This window comes from Protopterus annectens, chromosome 2.part0 (assembly GCF_019279795.1).
Source record: "Protopterus annectens isolate FY-2018-M chromosome 2.part0, PAN1.0, whole genome shotgun sequence".
Classification (NCBI taxonomy): Eukaryota; Metazoa; Chordata; order Ceratodontiformes; family Protopteridae; genus Protopterus; species Protopterus annectens.
In genome coordinates this window covers 1390487915-1390499747 of record NC_056728.1, presented here as the reverse complement: position 1 = coordinate 1390499747, position 11833 = coordinate 1390487915, and the positions used below count along the sequence as shown (strand labels likewise).

General features: G+C 39.8%; 1 protein-coding gene across 1 annotated transcript in view; it reads right to left on the bottom strand.

The window, feature by feature from the left end:
• Window positions 1-11833, bottom strand: part of HADHA (hydroxyacyl-CoA dehydrogenase trifunctional multienzyme complex subunit alpha) — a 1198456-nt gene that overhangs the window by 675344 nt on the left and 511279 nt on the right. The gene's annotated exons all lie outside the window — the stretch shown is intronic.

Here is an 11833-nt window from a genome sequence, read left to right as displayed (position 1 = left end):
CACACACACACACACACACACACACACACACAGACAATTATGTGGAAAAGTGTAAACAAGGTTAGAGTACCTCAATACATACTGGGTAGAGATGAGAAAATACATTGAAGATGTAATGCAAAACTATGAGCCAGACTAACCAAAAACGATTTGTGAGAATGAGGTTTTCTGGGGAGAGATCCTAATAACCCCATGACAGTGCAACAGAAGCACACAGTTAAGACAAAGTTTTATTCTATAAGCAATTCATTAATATTTTCTTGATTTGGAAGGGCGATTAGACTGAGCTATTACACTACATTCATTTTTTAATAAACCACTACTGATTTTTTAAGATTCAAGTTAACACTCTAGAACAGAGATTTGTTTTTTAGATATTCTGCTTAAAAACTATAATGGGCAGATTTCAACAAATATGTATAAAAAGATGTTCAGGCTAGTAGATTTTTGCACAGTTGTAGTATGCACCCTAGACATATTTTTAAAAGGATAGAGCTCAGCCAGTTCATGAGAGTGAGTAGACTGACTACAGATACAATGTTATGTAAACAGCAGATGGATATGCCAAAACAAGTATTTTAAATGATAGGCTATAATGAAAGCCTTCCATCTATGTTAATAAGGAAAGGAACGGTACAGTGACGCCATATTTTGCCTCTAATCATATGCCAGCCTTCCAAAATGGAAATGACAATGCTAAAAGTTAGGTATATCACACAGTATATTGTGAATACTAATGGAGTTCATAGGTTGGTACTAGGCTATCGGCCCTAGGGCCTATACAAGCCTAGCCATAACAATTCCCTGGCTATTTCTTCCCACACTATTTACTTCCCTGGACCCCTGTCTAGCAGGGTGACTGACGTAATCCCTGGGGTGAATTTCCTTTCTCCCATCCAATCATCAAGGTTCCTTTTGAAGAGGGCCAAAGAGGTGCTCTGCTTAACATTTACCAATATTATATAATTAGGAATAATTGGGGCATATTAACTGCTATGCCTGAGCTGAGCAAAGTAATTGGGGATTTTTCTAGTGTTGCTTTTAAGAAATGTTGAAGCAGAACATATGCTATAAACAAATGGGTGGAAATGTCTCAATCTATTAAAGTTAAGAAGAAAATGTACTGTTCCACACTTTGCGTTTTCTGTAAGCATATATAATCTGCAACTACTTTTATACATCCATGAATGAAGCAAATGTTTGAATTTGACTGTTTTGCTACTTTTAATACACAGAACTTAGTACATTTAGCCATTTGCACCACCTGTAATAGCTCTTATGTAGGCAAATGTAATAGAAAATTTAAGGAGAGAATTTCATAACAGCTATCAAAAATAAGAAAAGTATGTGCTAACTCTTCAGCTAAGCATGTTCCAAGACTGTGGTATAGATCAGGTTTTTATGTTGAGTAATACAAAAAAATCTCTTCATATAAAAGAGGTGATATCTTGAATGCCACCAAATTAGCTGTACTTTGGTGGATTTTAAGATTACAGGCTGATCATGCGCCTGGGTCGAATGCCTCAGTCAGCCTAAAACCTGTGTTAAAATATAAACAGATGAAATTGAAATTAATGTTACTGTTTCACGTTGTTATATTTATTACATTTCTACTAATTTAAGATGTTTTTGAATCCATTTAAATGGTTTTATTCTTTTTCTACATTTTTATATATAGTGCTGTGTCTTTAAATTAGAATTCCTGCTTTTAGAATGAGAAGAGCTCTTATTGGGTGATGAGATCATGTGCTGCATATAAAGCTCAAATTTTAAATTATGGTTAAATGCACTGACGAAAGGATTATTCACAAAAGCTTTTTTGTTGTATTCGAATAAAAATCAGTTTTTAGTTCTGGTGTTGAGATCCGGTTTTGTTGTTTTTATCAACAGATCCTAGTAACCCATGACAGTGTTAACAGAAGCACGCAGTTTAGTTTTAAATTCCTCTTATCTGTTAAGTTCTGAACAGATAAGACAACAAGATTCTAAGCAGATAGTGCAAAAGCCCTCTCACAATTTGCCAGCTTAAAGGGTGGTCTTGTCATGGATGATGTACCCCAGCATATGATGTCAGCAGTGCTCAAAGACAAAACATTTACTTCAGTGGTTAGTGGGGGACCAGTGACTCAAAGAAATTTAAAACAGCAGATGAAAGTTTAAGTGTACACCTTGCTGGAAAAGGGAGACAACCTGCTTTTTCACAAGGCAACCAGGTGACACTCTGAAGCTTCTGACCACAAAATAGATTTGCACACTAAGAGTGGTCTGCAGTGGTCCTGCACCATGAGAACTGTTACTATCTTTCTAAATTGCTGGGAAAAACAAAACTAAAAAAAAAAAGAAACGTTGGTCATTTTCAGCTGCTTTAGATATTTATAATCAACTACTTTTGTGTGATATTTGAAAACTACTACTTACTCTAAGCAGGCCAAATGTTTATGTGACTGCATCGGCTCAATGGGTTAAACAATTTAAACTTGGTATATACCGCCAGCCAATTAACAACAACCTCTGTGGAGCTCCAAACAATGGTGACTGTAAGGGTGTTGTGTGTTAGCCAAAAGTAGGCAGGACATATTAAAATCTGCACTGCAACCACAAAAGCAAATTGGACAGTTTTCTTCAAATGCATTTAAACTGAGTGTGTGGTTACTTATTTTGCATTTGTTCACCAGGATTCTCAGACCAGGCATATGAAGCCCTTTTCAACAGAGGCTTCTGGAAGAACAATATACTATACAAGCTTTGCATGGCAAACAGCAATAGTAATACATAGTACCAATACACAAATTTCCTACTTCAGACAGTACGAATCTTATTTGGAAATATTAGCCTCTATTGTTCATATCATTATCAAATTTTACCATAACACAAATCTAAATATGAAAAGGTTCCTTCCATCTACAAACCATTACTTTAACTTAGGAATTAGGTTACAAACCACTTCACAATGCCACTGTACTTGGAGGAGTAAGCTGAATCCATACAGTTTCTTAACTCTCCTTAATTAGATAGCCTCAATCACTAATATCTTTTATTAAGCCCAAAATATTTATTCTTACCTCAAAGAGCTTACCTTTGATCCTTTCCCTACTGCTGCATCAGTACAGATTGGTAGTTTACCAATACACTCAAATACTATCTATTCTTTTTTTTACAGGTCCACTTTCAGCAAACAATCATACTCCTAAAATGGCCGTCAGACTATGTGTACACCTACCCTAACCCATACTCAGCCACTGCCATCAGATGATGTGTGTGTGTGTGTGTGTATACCTATCCTAACCTCATACTGAGCCACTGCTGTCAGACAGAGTGTGTGTGTGTGTGTGTGTGTGTGTGTGTGTGTGTGTGTGTGTGTGTGTGTGTGTGTGTGTGTGTGTGTGTGTGTGTGTGTGCACCATTCCTAACCCTATGCTGAGCCACTCCCCCAACCTGATAGAGAGTCCGCAGACATGGGGGGAGGGGGGACACTATGAAAAAAAGTAGTAAGAGACCTTTACAACTAAAGTAAATCATTATGAACAAAATAACTCACCAATGCTTGTGTTCCATTTTATAACTCCAGTTAGTCATTTTCTTTCATCCTTCAATATTTCAACATTCAGTTCATAGCTAAGAGAATCAATAACTAAACTAAACATTTACTGATTGTAAAAAACATTGTGTTAATTAACTAATTAAATGATAAACTAAGTTTTACAATATGATAAAGTATTAACTTTTTAACATATTAAACTTAACATATTTTACCAATACTAAAAATGTTGTCAATTTCACTCAAACTGAAGTCCATGCAATATCAATTTCTAGAACAATATTTTAAGGTCTCCAATCATCCAGGATAACAAGCTTACAAGAATTACAATTCTTGTCCAATGCCTAAAAATTAAGTACAGCCAAGTAATTTCTCTATTTTATTCAGTTAGCCTTCTGGCTCAAAGGGATGGAACCACGGGTTCAAACAGTGGACCTGGTAACTGTGAAGTCTGCTGGAGGGAATAGCATTTTGCTGGCTTATTTCTGACTGATGCTGCCCCACCCGATCAGTGAAAAACTGTGAGGGGTGTATAACACTCACCACAACAGACTGGGTATACCCCAGCAGGTATCTGCAGAATACCACAAGTTGCATTAATGTACGTCCTTCTACAAGGTGGTGCGATCTTAAATTTAAGAGGGTTTTAATATACCACTGAATGGAGTAACACAAGAGGGCAACTAACTTCTAGGGCAAGTGCCTTCATCTTAACTACTCTAAGCAAAATAAGGTTCAGATCCAAGGATCGGATCTGACTGGGCTACATACTAAAGCTCTATGATCCGAAATTTCAGCTCCTCCTCTACCCATAATTCTCTGCTCCCCCTGATCCTCTCAGATCGAGTTTGCTGCACAAATGTAATTTATCTACAGTAGCACTCGTAAACCCTCTACCTTTTTATCTCTGCTCCCTTGTGACTGCTGGATTACAATATCTGACCACTAGATGGCAAACTAAACTAGGATAGCCCCTTAGACATCCAACCTTCCCTGATTTTTTTTCCTTTGAAATAAAAGCTCTGTCCCTGGATTGAGGATCTTTCCACTTTACCTCTTCTTTCCACTAGCTTTGCTCTTAGCAACCACTTACTTTCTCTACATTGGTTCTTCCTTTCTTTGCCTATCCTTCCCAACTAAGGCACCAAGCAGTTAGCTGTTTGCTGATTGTTTCTTTCTCCTCCCCGACTTTCTCTGTTACCTGTCTGTACCCGCTCCGTTCGCCCTGCGGGCTCACTCCACTCCCCTACCCCCCAATTCCCACACACCCCCAGAGGTCCTAGCCATATACTTCTGTAACCACACCCCTTCCTTATTTCGTCCTATCACACACCTCCTCCACTTAATAGCCCTACCCCTACACTCTTCAAAGCCCTAATTAGATAATTGCTTTTCTTGTTATACTCCCTAACCTCTCCCCACCCCTTCCTGTTTTACTTATACTCTACAGCATCTCTTACAGCCATCTTTACTTTACTTAATTGTATACAGCTTCTCTCTTATAACCAGCTTTACTTAAGAGTACACCTCTTCCCTCTACCAACTCTTCCTCTTTTAAGCACTCTCTCCTTTCTCCCACCTGTAGTTTACTTAATACACTCCTACCATCAATATACCCAAACTCCTTAGCTACATACCCTAATGACCCCAACACACAAATCTATGCTCACAAGCCTGCTACTCAACTTCAACTCTTACTTCTCTCAATACCATACAAGGTCTCTTCCTGAACACCACCAGCGCTACCAGCAAACTCTACCCATTTCTCCCATTAACAACCTTAACCACAGTAACATAACCTCCACTTCTATCTATATATTACCAAAATACCATAGAGCTACCCATGTTGCTTACTTCACTATAAAAAAATGTCCAAACAATTTCTACAAAATCCTTAAGTTTATACAATATCCTCACCAACACCCCCTATTACATGGTGATATTCATCCTAACCCAGGCCCCAATACTGACACTCCCAATAACCTACACAATTTATTATCTCCTACAATCACTACTTTAAATAGACCTTCTAACTCCCTCCTAATAGCTCACCTTAACATCTGTAGCATTAACAATAAAATGACCCACCTACATGCACTCTTAGATGTGCACTCATTTGATATTCTCTGTATTACAGAGACACAGCTAAAGCCCTCAACTCTGGACCAGGAGATTACCCCTCCTGGATATAATATCTTGAGACTTGACCGTAAATCCAAAAAGGGTGGAGGTGTAGCCATTCTGTATAAATCTGAACTCCCAAGTTTCAACCTTTAATGTGCTCCTACCATCAGATACCAATTCTGAAACTCTCAGTGCCAAACTTCAAATCAACAACTCCAAATCCATCTATCTAATTTGCACACATCTCCCCCCTGGAAATAATATCAACACTCTTGAAAACATACTTGGTTACCTCACTACCCACCTACCTCAGGAAACGATTGAATTAGGTGATTTTAATATAGACTGGGCTTCCTGCAGCTCCCTTAATCCTCCCAATCATATAAATATTTACGGATTCTCACAAATTATAACCACTCCTACTAGAATCCATAAGCCTAGCAGTAAGGAAACCACCCTAGACTGGATCCTTATCAACAGCCATCTTCATACTTATAAACCAGGAACCCTTCTTGACTATATTAGTGACCAGATGCTAACCTACATTATTAAACAAAGAATCCATAGCCCAACTACTAATAATTTTAAAACCTCACGTTCCAAAAGATTTTAAGCCAGAGCTTCCAAAATGAACTGAAAGCTTGTGACTTGTCACCAATGTCTCATCTTCCACTTGATGATGCAGTGACCTACTTTAACACTAGATTCCTTCAGATCCTAGATTACCATGCTCCCTATCGTTCTTCCCGAATTAGGACCAAAATTGCCCCCCGGCTCACAAAACAAACTAGGCAAAAGATCATCCTCAGAAATAAAATTTGGGCCAAATGGAGTGTCTCTAAATGTCCATCAGATCACCTCTACTTTAAACAGTTAAGAAATGCCACCAAGAAATATATTCTCAGAGACAAAAAAGACTATTACCTTCACCTCCAACAAACTCATCAGCAAAAACCACAAAAATTCTGGTCTGGCATAAACAAACTTCTTCAGCCAGGACACTCAAACCCCTGCGCCTACATGATTCAACCAAAATAACTCTAACCAAATTCCTGATGCCTTTAACAACTACTTTACTGAAGCCATTCGAACCCTAGCCAATACTTTACCACCTATTAAAACATCCCCATTGAATACCACAAAGACTCTATCTCCTACCTTTCAAATACAACCAGTACCTACATCACTCCTTTACAAACTCCTTCAAAAACTAAAACCATGCACCTCTTCTGCTGACAGTCTTCCAGCTGAATATCTGCAAATAGCAACAAAAGCTACTGCCTATCCCATCTCCATCCTTATAAACAGAACAATTTTAGAAAGCAAAATCCCCTTCATTTGGAAAATATCCCATATCATCCCTCTACATAAAGGTGGGGCATCTACTGAAGTCTCCAACTTTCGGCCTATTGCCTTACTGTCTTCCAATAGCTAAGATAATGGAAAAATGCATACACAGACAACTACTTGATCACCTTCTCCAAAACCATCTACTTGGCATCTGCCAACATGGTTTTAGGCCTTTCCATAGTACAACTGCCCTTCTATCCTTCTCTGACTCCAGAAACAAAAATCGTAACAATAACACTTTTTCCTCTGCATTTTTTATTGACCTTTCAAAAGCCTTTGATATGGTCAACCATAATATCCTTATAGACATTATAAAAGCCCAATCTTTTGACTCACAAGCATTACATTGGTTTAAATCCTATATGGAAAACAGGCAACAAGCAGTATTGTGGTATAATAATTTTTCAAAATCCCTTCCCGTGAACACGGGAGTACCACAAGGCTCTATTTTAGGACCTCTACTCTTCTTCTCATTGTTTATTAATGACCTACATACCAAAATTCCTCAGGCCACCTGCATACAATATGCAGATGACTACTTTAATTTGTTCAGCCAGGTCCTTAACCTCTCTCCAGTCTCTCACCCAAACAGTATTTAACAGTGTTGAAAACTGGTTTATGCAACACTGCCTCCTCCTGAACCCTAAGAAAACAAAGTTATTGCTCTTTGCTCCAACTCATAAGTCACCTCAACTGCACTTTACAATAACCTCTAACAATGCAACTAACATATCCCCAGACACTTCTACCCATCTACTAGGAGTAACAATTAATAACCTTAGTTTTGATGACCACATTAACTTTACTATAAAGTCAGTCAACAAAAAACTAGGCACTCTCTACAGAATCAAACCCTTCCTTTCCCCAACAGCCAGAATAACTATTGCCCAGACCCACCTTATCTCTACCCTGTTCTATGCTTCAGCAATATATACCAATCTATCAAAAAATAACCTTGCCAAACTCTCCACTAGTTACAATAACATAGCCAGATTTGCCACTGGCACCACCTTTAGAACTCACCACTGTCTTAATCTAAAAGAACTAGGATGGCTAGAACTGCAGAACCAACTACTTTAATAACAAATTGTTATCACCCAAAAAATCCTTTACCACCCTAAAAATACCACTATCCTCACTAACCTGATCTCACCCTACAAAAATCTTGCTATACTACGCTCAGCTAATAAGCCTCTTGTTTCCACTATTAAATCAAACAACAAGGCTGAAGACTCACTTTTCACCAACACAGTAGGTAAAATCTGGAATCTGCTTCCTACTGAACTTTCCTCCCTTGTTTCCACTATTCTTTTTAAAAACATCTGAAAGAATATCTTACAACTCACTGGCTGTGTCCCTGCTCTAACCCAGACTGATATCTCTTTCAACTCCTACTCTCTCTATACTTCTCTACTCTACTGTTTTTATCTCACCTATCTGTAGTACTAAAAAAAAAAAAGTTCTTAATTTTATGTTTTTTGTTCTCTATATTTAACCGTAGCTTAAACCTACTAAGTTACTCTGAAAAACTTTTGTTTTCACCTATGTAGCTAATGTATTGTAATTCACTTTGCTATTACTATATATTGTATTTATTTTGTTTATGTCACTGCTGATGGTTGGGGCTTTTCTCCCCGGGCCTCTACTGAAAATGGACACATATCCAGTTAGACTAGCCCGTCAACAAATGTAAAATAAATAAATAAATAAATATGAATCATCTTATCTTACCACAGTATATACATCACACAAAAATAAGAGGAAGCCAGAAAAGATCACTTCAGGAGCTCAAACAGCAACATAATAGTTGTGTAAGAACTTACCATAACCACAGATGTACTCTTCCATGCTGCAGAATTCTTAACCTTACGGAGCTGTTGCCTGCAGCATCAGACATCCAGCCAATACACCAGTCTTGAAAGCAGGGGTACGTGCGATGTTGCATGCAAGAGCCATAAAGTGACGCCAGCTATATCTGTGACATCTGCATGTACCCAATTCAGAACTTTTTTGCCATATAGAGAGAGACCCCAGAAATAGGAGTAAAAGGTAGTATAAAACCCCTGCCAGACACAAAAGTCAGTAGTCTGGGAAAGGACCCAGTTTATAATATGGTCAAAAGAGAAGGGGTAGGTGGGTGGGATTGAATACTGCAACATGGAAGAGAAGGACATCTATGGTTATGGTAAGTTCTTACACAACTCTTCTATGTCCTATTCTCATGTTGCAGTATTCTTAACCATAGAGAGAGGATCAAAGCTCTCTAGGCAGTAATGTGAGGGGCAGGTAGTGGAGCAGAGTCTATGAGACCCTGCAGACTAGACCTAAAACCCTGTTCCAGCCCTGGAGATGGAGTCCAATTTATAATGCTTGAAGGTCTATACACAGGACCAAGCTGCTTCCTCCAGAAGAGAAGAGAGCAATCAATGCCCTTGAAAAAGGCTGCTGAAGAAGCAGCTCTGGTGGAATGGGCTTTGACAGATAAACTCAATTACTTTCCATGAAAGGAATAGCAAAAGGCAATAGCCTTAGAAATCCAAGAGGCAACTGTCTGTTTTGACATGGCTTTGCCTAGTGTCCTACGATGAATGGAGACAAACAGTTGATCAGACCGTCTTGAAGGGTTTGGTCTTGCCCAAGTAGAACATCAGTTGCCTATGAACATCCAAGGAATGCAAAGTCCTTTCTGAGGAGTTCTGTGGCTGAGGGTAGAAAACTGGCAAATTTATGGTCTGGTTTAAGGATATTTCATTAACTACTTTTGGCATGAAGGAAGGGTTAGTTTTTAGGGAAACCATATCCTTATGGAAAACAAGGTAGGGAGGTGAAGCCATAAGAGCTTGGATCTCAGAGACCCTCCTGGCAGAAGTGAGAGCCACTAACAAGACTGTTGTCCAAGTGGCTGAGATGGTTGGTAGAGGTAGGAGGGACTGGAAAAATTGGGTGAATAATTCCATTTTCTGGGCAGGGACAAAGACTGACATCAAGTCTGTCCTTATTCTGCACCACAGGAAAACAAGATCTTGTGAGGGAGTCGTTTGAGACTAGGTAATTCACAGTGAAACCTAGATTCTGCAAGATCCTGCAAACAAAGTCCAGGTGTTGAAACAGGGTGAAAGAATCTTGGTGTAGGATCAGGAGATCGTCCAAGTAAGGATAAATTTGTATGGCCTGTAGTCTGCAATATGCAATGACTGAGGCTAGATATTTGGTGAATACTCTTGGGGCTGTGGAGAGTCCAAAGGGCAAGGCAGAGAACTGAAAATGTGAGGAACCCACTGAGAAATGAAGAAATTTCCTGAAAGTGGGATGAATAGGGATGTGAAGGTATGCATCCTTCAGATTCAGGGAGGCCATGAAGGCTTGCTGAGGAATAAGGGGAAGAAGCTGCTGTAATGTGAGCATTTTGAAGGTAGGCACCTTGAGGAAGAGATTGAGGTAGAATAGCTCAAAAAGGGGTCTCCAATGACCATCTTTTTCTTGGAACCAAAAACATCCTGGGATAAAACCCCTTGGCTAACTGATCCTCTGGTACTTCTATAGTGCCCTAAGAGAGGAGTTGGTTCAGCATAGTGGGAAAGAGTGGAAGCTGACTGGGTGGGAGTTGTGGAACTCCCTGGAATGGTGGAGATGCACACTAAGTCATGAAGTATCCTCTCTTGATAATGAAGAGCACCCACCTGTCTGTGGTAATTTTCTGCCAGGAGGGTAGGGATAGGGTTAGGCGTGGGGAGGTGGAGGTGGGCAAGGGAAGAGAGTCACAGCATAGGAGCTCTATCTGGGTCTATCTGCCTCCAAAAGGAAGGTGGTGTTGAGGTGGAAGAAGATCTAGGAGCAGACTGTTTCCTAGGTTGTCTTCGTCCCCTGAACTGAGCAACAGAAGAATGGGAGGACTGCTCCTGACAAAGCTAGGCTTTTGGGGGTAGTTCCTATGGAATCTGGGAACAGGTGAAGCCAATAAATGTTTCAGATTCTGTAAGTCTTTTCCTTTTTCCTGCAGTGACTAAGTAGCTCTGCAGAGGCAGCTCCAAAGAGTGCGGATTTATCCAAAGGGGCATCTACCAATTTAGCTTGGACATCCAAAGGCAAAGGTTGGAGTCTCAACCATGAGAACCTCCTTAACACAGAACCAGAAGCCGCCAATTTGGAAGAGGCTTCAACAGCATCATAGCTGCACTTAGTGTGTCTTGTCACCTGGGATACCACTATCAGAAGGGCATTCAGCTGAGCCTTAGCTGGTGAGTCAGGTATGTCCAACAGCAGAGTAGAGACCTTGGTCACGGAATCCAGAGCAAACTTGGCCATACGAATCTGGTAGTCAAGTGCTCTTACGGCCAAGGTGGAAGTAGTATACATCTTTCCCAACCTATCCATATACTTACTGTCTTTATCAGTGGGAAAATGGGAAAATGAAGGTAGCTGCCTCGAAGACTTGTCAGCTAAAAGTGCAATAGCACCAGAATCTGCTGGTGGATTCTTGAAAAGATATTGCTCCTTTTCAGTCACTTTATAAAATCTGTCTGGTCTCTTGTTAGCAGGAGACCAGACTCTGGGCAGCAGCTAAGAAGGCATCCTGGAATGCTGGAAGAAAAGGTAGAACTTGCAGATGGCGAAGGCTGCTCCATCTGCAGGAGTTCAAAATATCTCTTCCTGGTCTCAAACATCTGAGACCTTCCACTTAAAATGCTGCCCAAGCAGGGAAATACTATCCCCAAAGGAGAAATCTTTTCCAAGGGAATCAGGAGTGAGGGACTCTTCTTTCAGGAGTAGCAAAATCCTTAGGGGATTCAATCTGAGAACAACAGGTCAGGGACTCATCTG